The sequence below is a fragment of the Neophocaena asiaeorientalis genome, unplaced genomic scaffold (genome assembly GCF_003031525.2).
Source record: "Neophocaena asiaeorientalis asiaeorientalis breed wild unplaced genomic scaffold, Neophocaena_asiaeorientalis_V1.1 scaffold540, whole genome shotgun sequence".
Classification (NCBI taxonomy): domain Eukaryota; kingdom Metazoa; phylum Chordata; class Mammalia; order Artiodactyla; family Phocoenidae; genus Neophocaena; species Neophocaena asiaeorientalis.
Window position 1 is genome coordinate 1469311 of NW_020172141.1, and position 24551 is coordinate 1493861.

The window sequence follows — 24551 nt, forward strand, 5'->3', positions numbered from 1 at the left end:
TTAATTTTTTCCTTTTTCTTTCTTTTTTTTTTTCCTTTCTTAGCACTTCTTCTATGTATTAAAAATATCTTTTTCTATTTTCTGTAGCATTCCTATTGCTTATATTAAAGGAAGGGGCTTCATATCTGTTTGGACCACTAAGTCACCAGAAGTGCCACTGTCCCCCAGACGTGGTGTCAGCCTCCCATTATTTATTTATTTATTTATTTTTGCGGTACGCAGGCCTCTCACTATTGTGTCCTCTCCCGTTGCGGGGCACAGGCTCCAGACGCGCAGGCTCAGCGGCCATGGCTCACGGGCCCAGCCGCTCCGCGGCATGTGGGATCTTCCCGGACCGGGGCACGAACCTGTGTCCCCTGCATCGGCAGGCGGACTCTCAACCACTGCGCCACCAGGGAAGCCCCCAACCTCCCATTTTTAATACTTCACGCCTCACAGTTGTTTGTGAGTCTGTCTCTCTTCACAAGCTTCTCTAGGGTTGATTGATGGCATAGCTTACTTCTCTTTGTATCCTGCTGCCCAGTACAACACAAGGAAGATGCTTATGAAGTCATGGAATGAGAGAGAGGGAGAGAGAAAGATAACTTAATAGGTGTTAACCTCAAAGTAGTGAACTTTTTTTGGAGCCACACAAACAAAAATGTGTTACTTTGTTCAGTATGAGATCAAGTCAGAGCGTTTGAACTCAGTTTAGGGGCACGTACAACTCCGATCCGACCCTGTTACTTATTAAATGCAGCATCTTAAAGAACTACAAAAAGCCAGACCGTATATCTTCTAAGGACTCCGTCGTTTTAAATTTAGGTTTGCAGCTGAAGTCAGCCACACCTCCTGGGGCTGGTCTTAAAATAATTCCTTTCTCAAAAAGTCCGAGTATCCTGGCACTGAACAATAACATGAAAGAGCCCCAGCCTGGAGGAACTATTTGTTTTTGTAGCACCAGAATCAACCCTCTTTTAACGAACACAGAGCTTGCCATAGGTTCAGGGGTTTTATTCAGCTGTTTTCTGAATCTCTCAAAGCTCAGCTTCTGAAGTTCTAGCGAGACCCCATCCACTGCCCTCCTCAGCCTGGACACCCCTTAGCCTTTCTGCTCGCCAGCCCCGACCTCAGACAGACAGGCAGGGACAGACAGAGGGGCCGTACTGACCAGGAGCCTCGCTGCCTCTCACTCGCTTTGTACCGCAGCAACAGAGGTGTCCTGGACCAGTGCCCACGCCCTGGAAACAACACACCAGTCTCAAAGGCACAGGCCCTGCCTGATAGGACTTGAATGCGGAGGTGATAACAGCAGCTGAGCCAGAGCAGGGCTGGGAGCCCCCCATCCCCTGTCTATGGAGGCATAGCAGACACATAAACACCCCCTCCACTGCCGCCGGAAGGAGGGGGTGAGGCGGAGAGACTGACGGGCGGGTGGCCGTGCATCGCTCCAGGTGAGCAGGCCCTGAACCTGCACGCCAGGTTGGCACCAGACCACCAGCTCTACACTCCTTCCTCTAGGGTGACCCCGAAATGCTGCTTTCCCAGCCAAGAAGCCTGGCGGGCCAGCCAGGCAGCTAGGAAACGGATGCCAAGGCTGTCACTGGCGGAGGGCTTGAAGAGGTGCAACCGAGACCTTCCGACTCCCACCTGTATCAGACACACCTGTATCCATCTGTCTGCCTGCTGCACCAGAGATTATAGAGAACAACAGAGCGGGGAGGGCGGGCTCCTCTCTGGCAGATTTCAGTACAGGAGATGGATGATGAGAAACGTGCAAGGATGATGAAATCGCCCCCTGCCACCCCAGTGCCCTGTGTGTCTGTGCTCTAGGCGCAAAGCCAAAGCAATATAAGAGGCGTGGCTTTCTGCATAACCTCCAGACCTCTCTGAATAGTGAGGTCGTCTGATACATACGGGATCTCATGCTTCCTGAGCATTACAAAGGGAGGGGACAATTTCTGCCAACGTGCTATAGCTACTCTCCCTGGGACCAGCTAAATCTAAGTGTTTGCGATGACGTTTCCTCCAGCCACGGGCTGGGGGGAACAGGGAGCCGTGTGGATTCCTCAGTTTCTATCCCTGCAGCCTGGAATGGGATGCACCAGCCAGTGTGGACTCAACGGACACCTGAAATGCCATTCCTCAGAACTGAGTCTGCCACTCAAGCGGGGGCTTCCTAGAAGGCGGGGGTGGGGGGGGGTGGCCCTAACGCCACCTCAGGCCCCTCCATCCTGAAGCAGTTCGTCCTAGAGCCCTAGGTCTCCCCCCCTGCCGGAGGCCAACCGGGAATGCTGGAGGGCAAAGCCCTGTTGCAGGAAGCAGACCCCAGCTCAGCGGGAAGTATTTCTTTATTCGTTCCAGAGGTGGGCTGTGGAGCGGGTGTGGATTAGGGCCATGCTGCTCCGATCAGCCTTGAGCATCTTGTCAGACCGTGTGCCTGCAGAGTTGGACGGAGACCAAATGCGTCTGCAGGTAAAGCCGCGGCTGTCCGTGGGGTTCGCAACACGGCCGTCGGGATGAAGAGCTCTTCCAGCAGAAGCAGGAAGGTGCGCTGCCCATCTCCGGGGGCCCAAGGCAGCGCAGAGCTCCTTCTGACCTGCATCCACATCTGAGTGCTCTGAGGGCCCCTGGGGTTACTCCACTAATTCACAGAGGGCCATTAACCAGAGGTGACGCCTGACACCACTCCAGAAGCAAAACAAGAATTCAACTGCACCAAGCTCATTGAAGTATTCAGACGCACACAAACGCAAAAGCAAATGAGACCCCAAACGCGGCGGTTTCTTAGGGCAATCAGACTAAAAGCAAGAGATTAGGTTCGAATTTAGACTCTGCTGATTAGATATGAGAATCCAGCAAGTTGCCAGATGAAATACAGGACGCCCTGTTAAACTTGAATTTCAAATAAATTTGAATAACTGTGTAAGTGGGCCCCATGCAGTGTTTGTTCCCTGCGGTATTTTTAGTTGCTAAATTTGGCAACCTTGGTGCTGCAGAAGTTGAGGTTATCGTTAGGAGGTAGATAACATGGGGTGATCTTTGTAAAAGGGTGGTGTGACATTGAATGAAACTTTGGGCAGGTCTTTCCTACGTGTTTGCCGCTCCTGGAAGCAGGGACTGTGTCTTACCAGATTGTAACCCACAGTCCCCAGTGCCCGGCGTATGGGCAACGGTACGTGAACAGTATGTTGAATTGGGTATAATGATTAAATGACACTTAGGGGGCACTTTTAATAGAGCAGCTGATGGAGATGGTGGCTGAAAAAAAGGTTGCAAAGAATATGCAGTAACTGCACCCTGAAGGAGCTGCCCCTTGGTGTTCTCAGGGAGTCCTGCCGGGTTGGAAAGGAGTCGGCCATGGCAGCAAAATGGAATCCGCAAGTTGTCAGGGCAGAGGTGTGCGGGGAAGTTCATGACAGAGAATTCGCGGTTAAGCGACAGTGTGGCAATATTCCTGATGTGACATTTTCCCCAGATTATAAAAATCATTTATGTGCATTGGAAAATTGAAGAAACAAAAAAAAAACTACAGAAAAATATTGATTAAATTTGTTCATAACCTCACACCCAGAGATAAACACAATTAACACTTAACACTTCTATACTCATAGTATTTCTGAACCTATATATATATACTTAGAAATTAAAATTCATATAATTTTTTTCTAGCTTTTTCAAAGTATTGCGAGCATTGCTTCATGTCCTTAAATATTCTTTGAGTATATAATTCTGACGTCTGCCTCTTATCAACTTTTGGATGGGTCAAAATGTGTTACACCAATCCCTAAACATTCAAAATTGAAGTTGTTTTTAGTTCCTTGGCATTATAAGTAAAGCTGTTATAATCATTCAGTCATGCAAACCAATATACACATCTCTGATTATTTTCTCAGGGCATTTTAGTGAAATTATGGGGTCATTGATTATACACATAAAAAGGTATTTTTTAATGTATTTATATTTATTCAGCACTGACTGTATACCCTGCACTATTGTAAGTACTTAAGATAGGCTAAATCATTTTATCCCTGTAGTACTAAAGGTGACGATGGTTGTTTTCCTCATGTTTCAGAAGAGGAAATTACACCACAGGAAAACTAATAACATGCCAAGTTTTCACACCTAGAAAGTGAAAGAGGAGGGATTGTCACAATCCAAACGGTCTCCAGTCCAACTGTCTGATTGCTCTTCGCTGCTGTTTCACCAGTTTTCCATTGGTAGCTTTTGAATTCTCATCTCACACGTTGGGAGACAGAGGGAAATATTATATCTTTATCTTTGGTACTGTGATAACCTATAGGTTGTTTCATTTGTACTTTTGATAACTATGTAGGTTGAATTTTTTCACATTTATTAACATTTTTCATAATAGAATTTTTAATATTTATTAAAAAGTTGCTTTTTTCCTCATTAGTGAACTGGCAGTGTTTATGTTAGGGTGATTGTCTTTTCCTCTTTGACATATGTAAGTGTGTATAAATACATATATGTGTGTGTGTGTGTATATATATATTTTTCTCTCTCCCCCTCCCTCCATAGAGGTATATACATGTATATATACATATATATATATACACACACACACACATAATATATATATGTATATGTATATGGAGAGAGAGGGAGAGGGGATGTACATGTTAAGTATATTAACCCTTTGCTTATCGTAAATATTCTATTATTCCCTGTGTAGTGCCATGTAATTTTATAAAGGTTTGGATGTCTTTAATTCCTATATACCCAAACTATTTATTGTTCCTTACTTTAAATATTTTTAGTTAAGAATTGCTTCTGCCTTAAACATTCATATTTTCTTTTAGCTCTGTTATGATTTTATGTTTTATTCAAATATCCGATCTACTTGGAAAATTCATTAGTGTTATTTTGCTATTAGGGATATAACTGATCTTTAAAACTAATAACCAAGTTTTCTACTAACATTTACTAATTAATGCATCATTTCTCCAATTACTTGGAAGTGTACTTCTATCATATACTTTTTTGGGCTTTCTGTTCTGTTCCGTGGCTCTCTTTATCCTATGATATTACCACATTGTTCTGATGATTGTAATTTTATAAACAGTTTAGCAATGTCCCTGCATTGCTCCTCTTTTAAATAAAATTGCCTATCCTTGTTCCTTTATGGTTTTGAATAATCTTCAGAATCACTTTTTCAACTTACAAAATAACATCATGGTGAAGTCTACTGGAAATACCTTAAACTTACCTATTATTTGGGGAAAGACTTACATTTATAAAATAATACCTTTCCTTCTAGGAATAAAACTTATTTTACTTTTGTTTCTTTAATATATCTTGATAAAGTTTTGTAGTATTTTTTCTCATAGACCCTGAGTGTTTCTTTTTTAATTTATTCCTTGCTATTTTGTATATTTTGTATTCATTTGAATAAGTCTCTTTTTTAAAAAAAATGCTACTTGGCTTTTTGAAATGTTTAAAAGAGTCTTTGAGGCTTTGTGGTAGTGGTAGTTGGTGCTTCTTTATTTTGTTTTAGCCAACGTTCTGTGTAATTTATTCGTTTGAGTAGATTTTTAGTAGATGCTCTTGATTTTCCAAGGAGAACAATCATTCGTCATCTGGAAATGACAAGTTGGTCTTGTTGCCACTAATGATGTCTCTTTTTTCAGTCGTTTGTTTTATTGCTTTGGATAGAACTTCCAAAAAATACTGTGTAATTGTGGTGATGGTGGAGGGGAGAGGGATGGACTGGGAGTTTGGGGTTGGTAGATGCAAACTACTATATATAGAAGGGGTAAACAGCAAGGTCCTACTGTATAGCACAGGGAACTATATTCAATATCCCGTGATAAACAATAATGGAAAAGAATGTCTATATGTGTATAACTGAGTCACTTTGCTGTACAGCAATTGGCATGACATTGTAAATCAACTACACTTCAATTAAAAAAGAAAGAGAGATAATTGTGGTGATGGCAGATGCGTACCTGATTCCAGTGAAAACTCCTATGGTGTTTCATCATTGCATGTAATCTTCACTGGGTTAAAATATATCCTTTTTTCTTATGTCAAAAATTACGTTTTTTGATTTGCTAATATTGGTATTTGATTTTATCTAATACATTTTTTCTTACGGTGTTTAGAAGGTTTTCCCCTCCTCTGACCTGTTTATGTAATATATTTTAATAGTAGCTTTCCTAAAATTAACACATCCTTTCATTCTTAAGGAAAAAATTGCAACTTGGCTGCAGAACATTATTTTTTGAGGTCAGAATCACATTCCTAATACTTTCTCTCTGACTGTACAATGGGTACATAGTTTGTGTTTTTCTTCTCTCGTGCTGTGGTTGTCAAGTTTTAGAACCAGAGTTAAGATAGCTTTACGAAACGAATTAGGAAGCTTTGGATCTTCTTCTGTCCTTTCAGTTTACAGAGTCCGAGAATTATCTGTTCTTAAAAGTTGGAAAAAATTGTTCATAAAAACATGTGAGTCAAGAGCCTTTTTTGGAGGTAAGCCTTTGACAACACTTCCAATTTCTTCCCTGGTTATTCTCTTTTTTTAAGATTTATTTATTTATTATTATTATTTTTGGCTGCATTGGGTCTTTGTTGCTGCACACAGGCTTTCTCTAGTTGCGGTGCACAGGCTTCTCATTGGGTGACCTCTCTTGATGCGGAGCGTGGGCTCTACGCGTGCGGGCTTCAGTAGTTGTGGCATGCGGGCTCAGTAGTTGTGGCGTGCAGTCTTAGTTGCTCCGCGGCATGTGGGATCTTCCAGGACCAGGGCTTGAACCCATGTGCCCGGCATTGCAGGCGGTTTCTTAACCACTACGCCACCAGGGAAGTCCTTCCCTGGTTATTCTTTCCTACTCAGGTGTCTGCTTCATCCTCAGTCCATTTCTGTCATCTCTATTTTCCTAGAAAATCGTCCATTTCATTGAGATTTTCAAACTGACGAGCATAAAGCAGTAAATAGTATTCTCTTACGACGCTTTTAAACTCTCTCTTGTCCACAGCATCATTGCCTTGTAACTAATTTTGTACATTTACATTTTCTCTCTCCTTTTTAAAATGAGATGTGTAGTTTGCCTCTATGATTGGCTCAGTCACAACACTAACAAGGTCCAAATATCAGACCTTTAAAATAAATTCTAAGTTTTTCCCTCTTTCCTAATGGATTTTTGCTTCTTTCCTCATAACTTTCTCCTCTCTGCTTCCCTAAAGCTTATTTTGCTATTCTTTTCGCATATCTTAGTTGAATGTTTAATTATTTTGTACTCATCTTTTCTTGAATAGCAATGAACATATTTAAGACCGTGCAAATGCCCCTGAGTGTCACTCTGGCACCGTTCCGTGGTCCTTTATAAGCAGCCTTCCTATCAAAGTAAAATTGACCCTTGAACAACACAGGTTTGAACTGCATGGGTCCACTTGTACATGGATTTTTTCAACAAATACTACAGTTCTACCTGATTCACGGTTGGTTGAATCTGAGGATGCAGAACCATAGATATGGATACAGAGGGCTGACTAGGAGACTTGAGTATCCGTGGATTTTGGTATCCACAGAGGGTCCTGGATCCAATCCCCCATAGATACTGAGGGATGATTGTAGTTCAGAGTTATAGTTTTTCCCCTCAGAAGTACAAAAGCTATTTACATAGTATTTTATCTTCATTTAATGAGGTTTTATTTAAACCGGCATTAGTCATTTATAGAGTAGGTTTCTTCTTTTTGTTTTTACCATAGTATGTTTAGATGATGCTATCGTAAGATTTCTGCCCTGAGGGATAGACATACTAAGGTTTTGTAAGGGTTTTGATTTTGTAAATAAATATGTGAATCAGTTTGTATTAATATGTCATGAGCATTTTAAAATAAAGTGGATTCCAGTTTTTTAGGGCTCAAATTCGGTATGTATCTATTATATTATTAGTTTTCATACTTAAAGTCATTATAATATTAATAATTTGTGACTTTCTGCAGCTATTAATGACCAAGAATGATATATTAAAGTATATTATTGTGTTTCTATTTCTTTCTCATTGTTTTTTTTGTGTGTGCGGTACGCGGGCCTCTCACTGTCGTGCCCTCTCCCGTTGCGGAGAACAGGCTTCGGACGCGCAGGCCCAGCGGCCATGGCTCACGGGCCCAGCCGCTCCGCGGCACGTGGGATCTTCCCGGACCGGGGCACGAACCCGCGTCCCCTGCATCGGCAGGCGGACTCTCAACCACTGCGCCACCAGGGAAGCCCTCTCATTGTATTTTTAACTGATATTCTTTGTATGCTTTGACGTGATGTTTTCAGCTGTGTGTATGAACTGTATTTCCATGGTGGAGTATACTTTTTGAAATATAATAGGACATAATACGATTCCTATTTTTCTGTGTAAACTATTGCATCTTTCATTTTACTTCAGTATAAATATTTGCATTCATCTCTGTCAGTTTGGGTAAATCTTTATCGGTTTTACTCTTAGCTGCTCTGAGTAATTTCAGTTAAGATGTGTTGCTAATTAAAGAAACAGACTAATAATACCTACTTCTTATAGCTGTTTTAAGGATTCAGTGAGATAATACAATTAAAATGACTAGCGTAGTGTTTGGCACATAGAAAGTGCTCATGGGACTTACCTGGTGGCTCAGTGGTTAAGAATCTGCCTGCCAGTGCAGGGGTCACGGGTTCGAGCCGTGGCCCGGGAAGATCCCACATGCCATGGAGCACCCAAGCCCGTGCGCCACAACTACTGAGCCTGCACTCTAGACCCCTCAAGCCACAACTACTGAGGCCCACGTGCCACAACTCCTGAAGCCCGCGCACCTAGAGCCCATGCTCTGCAACAAGAGAAGCCACCGAATGAGAAGCCCGCACACAGCAACGAAGACCCAACGCAGCCAAAAATAAATAAATAACTAAATAATTTTTTTAAAAAAGAAAATGCTCATGAAATACCAACTAATAATAGCATTAAACAGCATGCATTGAATTTTTAAAACAAGATGATAATTTAAGAATTGTAAGTAAAGAGGATGGCCTATTTGCTTTTATGGTCACGTGGTTTATGTAGGCATTATTCTTGACATCTTGTTTCATACTTTCTTTTTTTTTTTCGATGCCCTTTGCTCTTTCCTTGTTTGTTCACTTTACTTTCTCTCGAAAAATTGTATCAGGCCCTGTGATAAGCTGTATGGATGATATTGTGAGCAAAATGTACTTGGCCTGACCTCAAGCAGCTTATATTCCAGCAGGGAGACACAGATCAAATCATCCTTCAAACAATATGTGAAATGCCAACCACAGTCAGTGCTTTGATGTCTGTTATGAAAGTAAAATCCCAAGTGCCACCTTGGACTCATATAACCATTAGTGAAGCACTTTTCATACATTATGTCATATGAGAAGAATGATGGTGGTATAAGAGGTGTCTCTCAATAGGGTGTGATTAAATGGCAGGTGGTTATTAGTGCCTTCATAATAAACATCTCTTGTGTAAAATGTCACAGTCAACTCACTGGAATCTCTCGTAGCGGGAATACGGAGAAACGTTGCCTTCTGATGGGATTCAACATTTTCAGGGAGAAAAATCACCAGAACATCTCATTTCTTAGGTAGAATATCCAAGACCCCAGGCTGCGGTTCTACCACATTAGAGGGGGAAAAAACCCTACAAGTCATTAGCTATTCAGTGACATGTGTTGTGTGTCTTCTGTGTGCTAAGTACGGGGCTAAGTGATATTGTTACAAGAAAAGTGAGACATGGCTCCTGCCTCAAGGAACTGCCAGGCATTTGAGAAGCATCATGGAGTTGAACATGAACAGCAGAGGACTCAGGTGGGCGATATCAGGTTGGGGGCAATTATAGCCCTCTTCAAATATTGAAATGCCAAAACACCACGGTATCTTTCTTCTAGTCTGAACTGTTGAAAGATGGAGTGAGTTTCCTCATGAAAAAATATGTTTTTCTTTCACCAGTTCCATGGACTGGTCCTTCAACTTTTTTTAGCTCACCTATGACATCAAGTGAAGATACCCTGTATGCATGACTTTTAGAATTCTTAGCTATAGTAATTTTCAAAGATTCAGAAAGGTACTGAAAATAATTTAACAAGTAACCATGTACCCAATCCCCAATTTATTCAGTGTGAACATTTTTGCAAATCTACTTTAGATTTCATTAATGAAGAGATAAATTTTTATTTATTTTTTTAATGACGTATAGTTGATTTACAGTGTGTTAATTTCTGCTGTATAGCAAAGTGATTCAGTTATGCATATATATATATATATACATTCTTTTTCATATTCTTTTCCATTATGGTTTATTGAATATAGCTCCCTGTGCTATACAGTAGGACCTTATTGTTTATCCATCCTATATATAATAGTTTGCATCTGCTAACTCCAAACTCACAATCCATCCCTCCCTTACCCCTCCTCCCCCCTTGTAAAAACCACAAGTCTGGGCTTCCCTGGTGGCGCAGTGGTTGAGAGTCGGCCTGCCGATGCAGGGGACACGGGTTCGTGCCCCAGTCACTCCCTTACCCCTCCTCCCCCCTTGTAAAAACCACAAGTCTGTTTTTACGTCTGTGTGTCCTGTTCTGTTTTGTAGATAAGTTCATTTGTGTCATATTTTATATTCCACATATAAGCAATATCATATGGTATTTGCCTTTCTCTTTCTGACGTCATTTGTTATGATCATCTCTAGGTCCATACATGTCACTGCAAATGGAATTATTTTATTCTTTTTTATGGCTGAGTAATATTCCATTGTATGTACACCACATCTTCTTTATCCATTCATCTGCCGATGGACATTTAGGTTGTTTCCATGTCTTGGCTATTGTGAATAGGGCTACTATGAACATAGGGGTACATGTATCTCTTTGAATTAGAGTTTTGTCTGGATATATGCCCAGGAGCGGGATTGCCGGATCATATGGCAACTCTACTTTTAGTTTTTTGAGGAACCTCCATACTGTTTTCCATAGTGGCTGTATGAAGAGGTAAAATTGTAAAGATACAGTTGAAGCTACCTTTGTCCCCGCTACCGATCCCATTCCCTTTTTTCAACCTCAGAGCCGGTGCTGCAAACATCAACTGAAGTCGATGTCCATCTTTCCCATCCATGGTTTTCTATATTTACTGAATAGACACATCTGGGTTTTTCCTGAGACTTTTACCCTAAGTCACTTCCTTGCTCAGAACCCTTCATTGCTTCCCACTGCCTGTCCCAGTGGTTCTCAAATCACAATTTTCTGAATCCCTGTGGGAGTTTCAAAATGATATGAAGAGATTCCAGGGTTGTCCTTGAGGACTTTTCAATTTCCCAAGGTGTCTTGACCTTGGAACTGTTGACACGTGGGGCTGCACAGCTCCTGGTAGTGAGGACTGTCCTGTGCATTGTGGGACGTTTAGCAGCACCGCTGGCCTCCACTCGGTAGATGCCAGTAGCAGTCACCCTCTCCCCAGGTGTAAAAACCAAAACTGTTTCCAGACATTGCTGTATTAACCATATCTTTTACTTCCTGTAGTTCTGATGCTTTGTCATCTGGGGTCTTGCTTAACTCTAGAACGATTGCTCCTCGCAGGGTTAACCAATTCTTAGAAATAATAAACAACTCACTCACAAGTGTACTTTTCAATTACAACTCCACCAAACCAGAGCCCACATTCCAACTACCTCTTTTATGGAATTCCCACACTTCAGGCCACTATCCACCTGCTCTGAGCATTCCAGAACCAGGTACTAGACAACTAGGGACACCCCTTGCCCCAGAGCCTGCTGAAATGATTCATGCTAGCCAATTCTAAACCTGCTTACCCTGCCTCACCTGTTCCTTCCCATGGAAACCCCAATAAAGTCTCGTGTCCATGGTTCCCCCTTCTCCTTTTGGCCCATGATTGACCCTGGTGCTTCCCTGAGTGGCCCTCCCAGCATGGCATGCCCCCTCCTCTTGGGAACTGTGAGTAATAAACTATCTTTTATTTTTTTAAAAAAAAATTATTTTATTTATTTATTTTGGGCTGCATTGGGTCTTCATTGAGGCACACAGGCTTTCTCTAGTTGTGGTGAGCAGGGGCTACTCTTCATTGCGGTGTGCGGGCTTCTCATTGCAGTGGCTTCTTTTGTTGTGGAGCACGGGCTCTAGGCGTGCGGGCTTCAGTAGTTGTGTCGCACGGGCTCTAGAGCTCAGGCTCAGTAGTTGTGACACAAGGGCTTAGTTGCTCCGCGGCCTGTGGGATCTTCCCAGACCAGGGCTCTAACCCGTGTCCCCTGCCCTGGCAGGTGGATTCTTAATCACCGTGCCACCAGGGAAGCCCCTAAACTATCTTTTCTATGGACGTTGTTTCCTGATCTGTTGGCCCTCTTGTACCTCAAATTTGCTATGAATATACTCAATTTTAAGCAATTCCCAAGTGTCTTCTGGTGCAAAATGGCCCCAGTGTGAGAATGACTGGATTAACTTGAAACCTGGGCATCTGGATTTTTAAAAAATTATCCAGGTGATGTGAGATCAGCAAGTTTGGGGAACCGCCAACCTTTAGAGTTTGTGCACAGAGCTTTGAGTCTGGCTCTCAAGGCTCCATACAGTCTGACCCCATCTAGCGTGAATTCCTTCTTTCCTGCATAAGACTTCACAGCTCTAGTCCTCTTGTCCTGTGACCTGACCCTTTGCTGCACGCTGACCCCTCTTACTTCCAAACCTTTGTTCCAAATGCAGACCCCAGCTTTTCAAATGAGCCATCAGACTTCTAATCTCATATGTATTATTTTTAATAATAAATTTGTTTTTAATCAAAGGAATTAACTCACCACATCTTAATCTGGACACATCTGAAACTGCTAAAACACTACCCTCAGGCCATAATGCTTTACAAACCCTCATACATACATGAGGCAGTCATTGCAAATTTATACTCTCATAACACATGGCAAGGCACTTCTCACAGTTTAATTTCATATCCATGTCTGTGGTTATTTGATTCCTGTCTCTGGCATTAGACTGAAGCCTTCACAAGGTCACAGATCACGTCTGTTTTTGCATTACTTACCACGGTGTCTGGCAGTAAACATTCAGTAAATAAACAAAAGAATTGATTAATTAGCCAATTAATTAATCACTACTTTGTCTTCTCAACGTGATTTCACGCTCCTGCCGATTATTTCTTTGTTTCCATATTTCCTTCCAACCTTATGAATATAGTTATGTTTAAACAGTACATATTGAAACAATAAATGATAACTGTTATCTAAACCACATTAGTGTTGTCAGCTGTGCTTTACAGAGACTGAACTACAGATGCCAGCACTCATTTGTTTTATTTTTTAAATGGGCAGACTCCCTTCGAACAACAATGACAAAAAAAAACCCAACAATTGCATTTGAAAAGAAATATGATGTTATTTATGGCAATTATGTCGTGGCTTATCTAGAAAGGACAGGTTTAATTAAAACTGAGCATTGGTTCCTAAACCCAAAAACTATCCTCGCATTTGACAAATGTCTGTGTTGCCAAGGCACTTCCAAAAATTGAAAGGAATTAGTAGAAAGTGTTCTCTGCTGTATTTATTTCTGTTTCCTACACGGAGATGCCCTTCAGCCTGGGGGGAAAAACACAACATGTCTCCCCAGCTCCCTGTTTTTCCACCTCAGCATCTGCATTTCTTATTTAGAGGGGAAAAAAAAAAAACCCTCTCAAATGCTAGGATTTCTTTCGTTCTGAGTGACGAATCTGCACATGCTCAGAAAATACTGACTTGCCAGTTCACTGTGAGAATTCTCACCCGCAACTCCCACCCCACCCGTGGGAACAGGTGGCACCTCTGGGCTCCTTGTAGACCTGGCACCGCTCAGAGGGGCTTCTGAGGACCCAGGGCAGGTGCCGTCAACAGGTTGATTCCCCAAAGCCTTCTTAATGTTCTGTCCATCTCCATGGCTGTAACGCAATTAAGACGTACTTGTTTCCCAAATTCTGAATGTAATTTATATCTAAAGGGCCTGAACACCTAAAATTAAACGCTGACTTATGAAGGTAGCCTACAGGCATTATAGGATGAGTCAGACCTCCTCTCGCAGAGAGTACATGTGAGGTATCCTCACAGCCCTTGAGACTCAAGGGAATATTTTGACCATAGTTTGTATAATAACTGAAAAAGGCCCTGAAAAACAAAACAAAACAAAATAAAACCTCTTTGATCTTTCTTAGATGGGCAAACCTTCGAACTTCCTTGAGAAAATAAATCTGCACTTGAAAATTTATATCCCAAGGTTGGAAAACAAAACCACACTCGCTGGTTTCTCTAAACAGAAAAGACTTGTTGGAAATGGCTCCAGGGGTGATGGCTGTGACTAGAGCCATGAGGAAAGCTGGTAGCTTCTTCACCAGATGATCAGGGTCAGCTCCGGCCCGCCCAGGGGTCCCTGCGCTTTCTTTCTCTCCACAGACCCTTCCATCTCCACCTCTACCCCCAGCATCTCTTCCTCTTCTCACCCCCTGACGTCATCCCATTTCAGTCTCTTTGCCCTGTTTCTCCCTCCCTCTGCCTCCCCTCTGCCTCCTCCCTCCTCTTCTCTGAGCCCTGTGATAACCCTTTTCCCTCTTTTCCTCCTTCTTACCTTAGAGCTGTTTGCATCCCTGTTTAAGGTTTCAATCTGCCTTAGATCCCTACAAAATGAGATGCACTAAAAATAGATGCACAGGGGCACCTCAGAGCCAAAGTAGAGGAATCCAGGAATTCATTCTCGGTCGTGGTTTCAAGCCTTCTTCACTGCTAATCACGGCGTCTTAGACACCTGAGGACGAACGTACCACATACCACGTCGCGGGACCTGACCTGACATCTGAGCGTGAGACTTCCCAGGCTCCAGGAATCGAGATGCAAGCACCCCATCAGCCCACTAGTCTCTGATGAGCCCCTCATGCACTGCAGTGGGAATGGGCTTCTCCCATGAACATAGAGGGCACACGGCTCACCCACAAAGAGCTGGGTGACTAGCCAGGCAGAAATGACAGCCCAGGCACCAGGTTTGGTTGAAGAACCAATGAGTTAGATGGGGGAAGAGCAGAAAGGGCAAGAAGGAGGGGTTCAAGGCCAGGCCAGTGCAACCAAGAGAAGGCGGGTCACACATCCAGACTCTCCACCGATGAATGGAGTCCCTGTCCATCCCAGGCTCTCGCATCCCCATGGCAGCCTCTGCATGGCCCCCAGGACCCTGCATTGGTAACCCGGTCTGGTCTTCTCTGCTGCACGATAGTGAGCTGGACAGGCAGGTGGCTGTGGTCCCGCGTTTCGTCTTCATCTCCTTAGGACATTGCCCAGGTCCTTGAAGCCCATGGGTGTTTTGAAGAGGATGAGGTCTCAGCATCTTCTATCAGTATCTCCCCCCGTCTGGTCACCCACTGGAGAGATGGGGCCTCTCTGTCTCGTTAAGGCAGTTGGTACCTATGACACAGGGACATGTTGAGAATTTTAGAAGTCTTCCAGATGGTAAATTCTGTAGATTTCAGATATCATGACTCTAGGTCATATGTAGAATTTATAGAGGATGGCTCCATCTTCCCTTTGCTTGCCCCTATCTTCCTTTGTGTGTTTCCATTCCCAAATTTATGGGTCAGGGGCAAGACAGATATGCTGGAATGTCTGCATGTGGGAGAATGTTTGGACACTGGGAGCATCCCCAAGTCCCATTCCATGATAGAGAGGGGCAGGGGGAGCTGGGGCGGAAACGTATACGACATAGACACGTTATCTTTATGGAAAGCCAGTGGTCCGTATGGCAGGTAGAGAGGTACCAATCACCGTCTACTGAAATGAAATACACACCAATCTCCACCCAAAATAAAAACACACACAAAATTTGTAATCTTTCTTGGTGAGAGGGAGAAAATGAGCTCTTAACAGAGACCCACTCCAGAGGTGAAGGGAAAGTGCCTCATGTCCTCTTTAATGTCCTCCTCATTCACTTTTTAAGCAAATGCTTGAGTCAGAAAGAAAAAAAAATACCTGCTCCCATGTAGAGATAAGTCATAATCAGAAAAGAGCCAAGGCATGGATATAACTAGAGAGAAGGAAGAAATGTGCCAAACAAAATTTTGCCAGATGGAGAGAATATACATCAGAAGAATGACTTAGCAAACAACAGTACAAACAAACATTTATCCACAGAGTCAAAGAATTTCTAATGGCATCTGTGAAACTCAGAGCTCAAAGAAGAGATATAAGGATCAAGGAGGACGTGATAAAGCAACAGAAAGAAATAATGTGAGCTGAAAGAGCGCCAGGGAAAATGTGGAAGAGAAGAAAAATCCTTTCAAAACCTTTTTGAAAAGTCGGTTCAAAAACCCAGAATCTTCAGAAATCAAAATAAATATTGCTGAGAGAGATGCGAAGGACAGTCTTAGAAAAAAAAGAAAGGAACAAAATATGTGAACAGAAGTGAAGAGTGACAGAGAAAATGAGGCACAGTGGATAAACATGCACGTGATTGGTGAACCGTCAGAAGGAAACTAAACAAACGGAGTAGATCTAAAATATTCAGATATACAAAAGAGGGACATTCTATAAAACAAAGGTAATTATGTGTCTTAGGATTGGAAGGGTACACTGTGTCCCAGGAAGAACTAGTGCAGAATGATCAACGGAAACATATCTTTTAAATTTGTCGTGCTTTGTTAATTACAGTGAGTTTCCTACACCATCCAGCTCATCCTCTGTATGGCTCTCCAGCCCTCCCCGAAAATAAAGAAGACACACATTTTAAAAAAGCTACCTCTAGGGGTAAAAAAAAATCTACCTGGGTCCAAAACTCTCTACAGCAACATATGTCTACAATTCCTCAGATATAAGAAATGAGACCAAATGTTTTCTGCCAAGACAGACGTGTTCAAATACTCAAGAATGAAATAAACATAGACTCCGTAAACCCTTCCAGAAAAAAAAAGCGTGAACTGAATTGAGATTTCTAAGAGATTTCATTAAATCAACTTAAAAACTTTGAAAATTACTGCCACAGGAAAAAATATATATAAATTTTTATTAATGCTGAAAAAACAGCATAATAAAACGGTCTACTTGGAGAGCAATGTTTTTCTGAAAAACTCATTGTAAGGTGAATTCACCTGTTGCTATTATTGTTGTTATTACTATTATTACTATCTACCTCTTCTAACTAGAAGATAGCTTCATGAAGGCAGGGACTCTATTTTGTTCACTGCTATATCCCTAGCACCTGAAATTATACTTGGTACATAGTAAGTGCTCAGTAAATACAGACAGCCCTGCTATCCATGGGTTCTGCATCTGGGTGTTCAACCAGATGTAAATCAAAAATATTCAGAAGGGCTTCCCTGGTGGCGCAGTGGTTAAGAATCCGCCTGCCAATGCAGGGGACACAGGTTTGATCCCTGGTCCCGGAAGATCCCACATGCTGCGGAGCAACTAAGCCCGTGCGCCACAACTACTGAGCCTGCGCTCTAGAGCTCGCAAGCCACTACTGCTGAAGCCTGCGTGCCTAGAGCCCGTGCTCCACAACAAGAGAAGCCACCGCAATGAGAAGCCTGCGTACTGCAACAAAGAGTAGCCGCCGTTCGCCGCAGCTAGAGAAAGCACACGTGCAGCAACGAAGACCCAACGCAGCCAAAAATAAATTAAATGAATTAATTTTTAAAAACATTTCACAGACGTAGGGAATGGACTTGTGGACACGGGGAGGGGGAAGGGTAAGCTGGGACGAAGTGAGAGAGTGGCATGGATATATATACACTACCAAATGTAAAACAGATAGCTAGTAGGAAGCAGCCACCTAGCACAGGGAGATCAGCTCGGTGCTTTGTGACCAGCTAGAGGGGTGGGATAGGGAGGGTGGGAGAGAGACGCAAGAGGGAGGGGATACGGGGATATATGTATAGCTGATTCACTTTGTTATAAAGCAGAAACTAACCCACCATTGTAAAGCAATTATACTCCAATAAAGATGTTAAAAATTTTTTTTTTCAAAAAACATTTTCTGAAAGTTCCAGAGAGTAAACTCGAATTTGCTGTGCCAGACAACTACTTACATAGCATTTACATTGTATTTACAACTATCTACGTACCATTTACATTATATTAGGTATTAGAACTAATCTAGAGATGATTGAAAATACGCGGGAGGATGTGCATAGGTTATATACAAATACTACACCGTTTTATATAAGGGACTTGAGCATCCATGGATGTTGGTATCCATGGGCGTCCTGGAGCCAATCCCCTGCAGATAGCAAGAGACGACTATTATTTTTTAAAGAAACATACAAATGAAGACAGAATACAAAGTGAAATTACAGAAATGAAGCCAAACACTGATAACATATTGATAAAAGTGGATGAAATAAATGCATTTATTAAAGGGGAAAAAATCTCAGATTGAGCCAGATACATAAACCAAGAAAATCTAGTGGTTAAAAAAATACAGGCTCTGAAGTAAAAATGCAACTTTGATTTCCAAAACGAGATCTATCCATTGTTCACCATTCATAAATTATCCTCATCTTACAAGGTGCATTTCCCCTCTTCTCCTAGGACTGTTTTGAGTCTGTAAGCAGATAATCCATGTAAACCATGACTTTGAAGAGTGCCTAGTGTACGGTGCCCAGTCTGTAACTGTCCGCCCCCAGAAGTAAAAATGGAAGTGGCCTTGGCTGTAGCAGGGTGAGAGTAGTAATAACCCAAAACCAATGACTCAGAAGGACCACGACGAGAAGGAGTAGTGTCATGACAGCGTGAAAGACGGGGCCTGATGTGGTCTGCAGAGTGAGAAAAATATATATATATTTTTTTTTGCGGTACACGGCCCTCTCACTGTTGTGGCCTCTCCCGTTGCGGAGCACAGGCTCTGGACGCGCAGGCTCAGCGGCCATGGCTCACGGGCCCAGCCGCTCTGCGGCATGTGGGATCTTCCCGGACCAGGGCACGAACTCATGTCCCCTGCATCGGCAGGCAGACTCTCAACCACTGCGCCACCAGGGAAGCCCAAGAAAAATATTCTTGAAGGAAGTGACACTTGAGCTGAGACCTGAAAGATATATAGGAACTAGTCAGGTAAAGAGCAAAACAGTGGAGAAGATAAAAAAAAAGTTGTGTGTCTGGTGGGGCACGTGGCAGGGGCACCAGCTCACGTGAGCAGAACTTAAAATAGAGAAATGCCAAATAACGCAACCTCAGAAAAAAGTATCATTGGCCTAAGCACTTTAGTTAACAGACGCTGTAACAAAGGGAATTTTTGTGATTCATGCATTCAATTTACTTCACAAATACTTATTTAAGTTCTCATGTGCAAGTTCTATGTCAGAGGCAATAAATAGAGCCAAGAGATGCAGAGCCCTTGGCCTCTGGAAGCTGACAGTAGAGGGGGATGTTTTGAAAAATTAATCTTAAGTACCCTAGGTTTTACCATGAAAAATGGCAGAGTGCTATAGGAGCCCTTATTTAATTAGGGTCAAGGCAGTTGTGAAGATATTGAAGCAAAGCACGTTGCACGCAAGGATCCAAAATAAATCCAGTATGTGTGAAACAGAAGCAGAAAGAAAGCAACAGAGAGCAAGAGTGAGAGTAAGAACGTAAGAAGAGAAAAAAGCTGAGAGGCCGACAGGGCATGGTCATCCATGGTAAGGATGCTGTGATTTCCTGAGTCCATAGAAAATCATGGAAAGGGCAGTGATGAATGTATTTTGTGTATTTTAAAAGATCCCTCTGCTTACTGTGTGGGAAATGGTTGGGCGCAACCAGAAATGAAAGCTGAGATCAAGCGTATTTGTCAGGATGGGCTTAGTTGCTTAACAGTAACAAACAAGCCCGAATCTCAGTGGCTTAACAAATAAAAATGCTTTTCTCACTCAGGCCGCACATCTTTCAAGGATTGCCTGGGGATTCTGTTGCACGTCATCCTCACTCGGATGCAGACCGAGAGAGTTTCCGCCGGGGAGGGTGGTTACTTGCCATGGCGGGGAGAAGGAGGCAGGGCAGATCACTCACCAGCTCTTCACACGGCAGAGGCTACCATGTCATTTCTGCTGACATGTAACAGCCCAAAGGACATGCCTGAGTCCAAGGGTCTGAGAGGTACAATCCCATTGTTTGCCAGGGTGAAGTAGAACCAGAGAGTTGTAAACATCTTACAGACCACCACACCAATTCAGATGCAACAGTATTCTAGGTAACAGGTGACAGAGGAGCAGTTAAGTTTTTTTCTTTTAATTTTTATTGGAGTATAGTTGATTTACAGCATTGTGTTAGTTTTAGGTGTACAACAAAGTGATTCAGTTATACATATACATATATTCATTCTTTTTTCAGATTCTTATATAGGTTATCACAGAATATTGAGTGGAGTTCCCTGTGCTATACAGTAGGTCCTTGTTGGTTATCTATTTTAAATATAGTAGTGTGTGTATGTTCATCCCAAGCTCCTGATTTATCCCAGCCCTCCACATTTCCCCTTTGGTAACCATAAGTTTGTTTTTGATATCTGTAAGTCTGTTCTGTTTTGTAAATAAGTTCATTTGTATCATTTTAAAATTAGATTCCACATATCAGTGATATCATATGATATTTGTCTTTCTCTGTCTGACTTACTTCACGTAGTATGATAATCTCTCAGTCCATCCATGTTGCTGCCAACGGCATTATTTCGTTCTTTTTTATGGCTGAGTAATATTCCATTGTATATATGTACCACATCTTCTTTATCCATTCATCTGTCAGTGGGCATTTATAATTAGAATTATTAAAATTTATCAGTTAGTTGGAAGTGGGTGTTGAGGGAGGTGGAAACGTCAGGGGGCAGTCCAATCCCCTGTGATGGAAAGGGCAACTGGGTAGATGGTGGTGACATATCCCATGTTATGGGACATAGAAGATGTAGATGGGAGTGGGGGGAAACATCCAGAGGTGCCTTTGGCATCTAGATGGTACCCAAAGCCAGTGGAACAGATGAGATCCACAGAGTAGGGGAGCAGTTCATCCTACTTTAAGGCAGTTCATCCTACTTTGGGATTTTATGTTTTAGCACTAGAAGTCCCATGTCATGGAAACCTCCTCAGGCCTGGACAAACTGTGACAGTTGGTTACCCTATGAGAGAGAGTGTGTGAATAAAAGGAACACTAAGATTCTTGAGGAGGACAGTGTGAGCTGGACAGATGGAGGAAGAAGGGCTGTCAAATGATCCTGAGAAAATTAGCCATGAAGGCAGAAGCCAAGTTAGGGGAGTGTGAGTCCCGAAACCGCAAGGGAAGGGAGTGTTTCAGGAAGGAGCAAGTGAGTGGTCAACGGTGGGAGATGTGCCAGGGAGTCTAGTGGGACACGGTTGGAAAGCGCCCACTGCTGCAAGATTGGAAAAGAGCTGATGTTGGGGTCTGTGGTGTTCATGCCTCCAAGCAGAGAAGCCTACAAGAGGGGAGGTCTGACACATCAGCAAGTGGTCTGGGCTTGTCCCTGCCATGCTGACCAGATGGGCCAGATAACAGCTTCTCACACAGCCGACAAGAAATGGGGCTGATCAAGTTTCTTGACCTACGGTTCCCTCCACACCTCCTCTGGCTCCTGAGCTGCAGAATTCAAAAAGAATCCATTGAACCCACAAGAGGAATTAAAAAAAAAAATCCTCCCTAATTATACAGCTTTAAGATACAGATGAAACTCAAAGACAGAAAGAAAATAGCCAATTTGGAGTGTCTGCAGGATTCCTTAACGTAAAGTTGAACTATAAAGAAAAATTAAAAAAATTTTAATAAACATCTGATTTTTTCTCAGTAACTTTCAAGAAAATTCTGATAATGTAAAAAAAGGTGAAGAATAAAGAGGCTAGAATTTCAACAAGTTTAAAATTTTATTATAAGCTCTATTAATTGGTATAGGCTAGCTACTGAAACATGCAAGAAAAAAAAAGCCTCCAAAATTTAAGTGATTTAACCTGATAGAATTTTGTTGTTTGATCCTGAAACTGTATAATGTAGATATTTGTCAGATGGCCTTCCATGCAGTGACTCAAGGACCCAGGCCTTTTCCTAGTGGCTATCAGAATAGGAGTTTTTCGTTCTCCCCCCAAATAATTGAAATATAATACCAATGAAATCTGACAACATTTTGGGAACTTGACAAGGTAATTCTGATGTTCATTTCAAAGAAATACAATTTTGAAAATATTTGAAAAATAACGTTAATGACTGGGGACTTTACCTCCAGAAATCAAAATCAAGCTGCAATGATTTTTTTCACTTTTATTTTTTTCACTTTTTATTTACATTAATTTGCAAAGATAGTACAGCGAGGTCCTGTGGACCTTATACCCAATTTTTTCCCAATGCTAAAGCCAGGAATTTGACATCGTACAATGTGAGTGGATGTAGTTCTGTGTCATCTTATCCCATGTGTAGATTTGTGTAACCACCACAAAACCATCAAGACCCAGAACTTTTTCATCATCACAAAGATCTTCCTTGTGTTCCCCTCACCTCCCTACCCTCTCCCCCATATCTAATTCCTGGCAACCACTAACCTGTTTCCATCTGTATAATTTGTCATTTTGAGAATGTTATAGAAGTTGAATCATACATTATGTGACCTTTTGAGATTGGCTTTTTTCACTCTGCATAGTGCCCTTGAAATCCATCCAAGTTGTTGCCTGTTACAAGAGTTCATTGCTTTTTATTGCTGAGTAGTATTCCATGGTATGGATGTGTCAGAGCTTGTTTAACCATTTACCTATGGAAGGAAATTTGGATGTTTCCAGTTTTGGGTAGTTACAAATATTGTTATAGTCCTATATGTCCCTGAGGCTGTGTTCTTTTTTTAAAAGTCGCTCTTCTCTCTGTTGTTCAAACTGGATAATTTCTATTATTCTATCTTCAAAGTCTCCGATTCTTTCTTCTTCTAATTCTGATGTCCCGCTCATCTTAGTTTGGTTATTGTACATTTTAGTTCTAAAATTTCCATTGGATTCTCCTTTATATCTGATATTTCTTCGCTGAAGTATTCTATTGTTCGTTGGAAATTTCTGTGTTCTTAGTATGATGAGTGATGTTTTAATGGAAACCAGGACATTTTGGATATCATGCTGGAATACTGGATCTTATTTAAATTCTTCTCTGATACCACTCTGGTGAGTGATGGGGGCGGCACCTCACTTCTGCCAGGTGGGTGAGCTTGGAAGGTCTGGCTTCTCTACTCAGCCTCCATTGACACCTGGGGGCCATAGGAGGGACTTCTGGTTACTGCTGGGTGGGAATGGGAGGTAAGGTTCTTATGAGACCTTTCCTGACGCTATCCCAGCAAAAAGGGGTAGAGCACCTCATTACTGCTCCCCATATGTCCTCCACTGACATCTCATCATGGTTTTGATTTGCATTTCTGTTTGGGTTTTTTTCTTTTTCTTTTTGTCTGCACTTGTTGGTGTTTCTTGGTTACTGTTTTTTTTCATTTCCAAGTCTGGGATATATAAGAAAACAAGAAAAACCCAGAGGACTCAGCACTATGTCTTTCCTTGGATCTTGAGGTCCCTAGCCAGTCTACCTTCTCTCCACCTTTGAGAGTCTTCTTATGATTCTCTTGTATAAAATCTCCAGGACTTATAGTTGTACTTAGGAGGAATGGGAAAATGTATGTCTACTCTATCTTCCTGGAAGTGGATGTCCAGGCTTTAATAGTTTACAAATGAAAAATGTGAAAGTGTTCAATGTTGCAGCAGAAATGGACAGAACAGTCAAATAGAGAAAAACCGCATTCGGAAATCAGTAAGAATTCTTCAACAGATGTTGAAGAATTACCCAGCTAACCAAAAAAAGCAGAATTAGATCTCTGCACGTATAATACTCCAAAATGAATTCCAGATAGATTAATTGTACAATTAATTAATTGTAAAAGCAAAACCATATATAGGAGAGAATATAAGCACATTATATAATCAGGATAGGAATAAATTTGTAACATTTACACACAAATGATGGCTATCTTTAAAATATAAATAATTCTTATAAATCATTAAGAGAAATATGAGTACTATAAGTAAATAATCGGAGAAAAGCCCAAAGAGATTATTTGCATAAAGGGTATAAGTAGCTAACCAATATGAAAAAATGCTTCCCTTCTCAAGCAATGGGGAAATAAAAATTAAACAAATTAATTATTCTGGGTTTTGGTTTGAATTGGTTCCTTTTTGGCCTGTTAAGTAGACGTTTTTTAAAAAATATATTTTTTAATTGATTTTCATATTGGTAACTTTCCCTGAATCAAAGAAGGACTTGGAATTAAAGCAAACTCTTCAAATCCCTAAATACATTTCAAAAATATTTTTTAAATTGAAGTATAGTTGATCCCCAATGTTGTGTTAGTTTCGGGTGTACAGCCTGGTGATTCAGTATTTTTGCAGATTATACTCCATTATAGTCTGTTATAAGATAATGGGTATAATTCCCTGTGATACAGTATTTCCTTGTTGCTTATCTATTTTATAATTTAGTAGTATGTATCTGTTAATCCCATGACCCTAATTTGTCCCTCCCCCCACTTCCCTCTCACCTTTGGTAACCAAAAGTTTATTTTCTATATGT

The 24551-nt window shown here is 41.7% G+C and overlaps 1 pseudogene; it reads left to right on the forward strand.

Annotated features, from left to right (window-relative positions):
• Positions 1-2376: 2376 nt before the first annotated feature.
• Positions 2377-24551, forward strand: part of LOC112404585 (calpastatin pseudogene) — a 38305-nt pseudogene continuing 16130 nt past the window's right edge.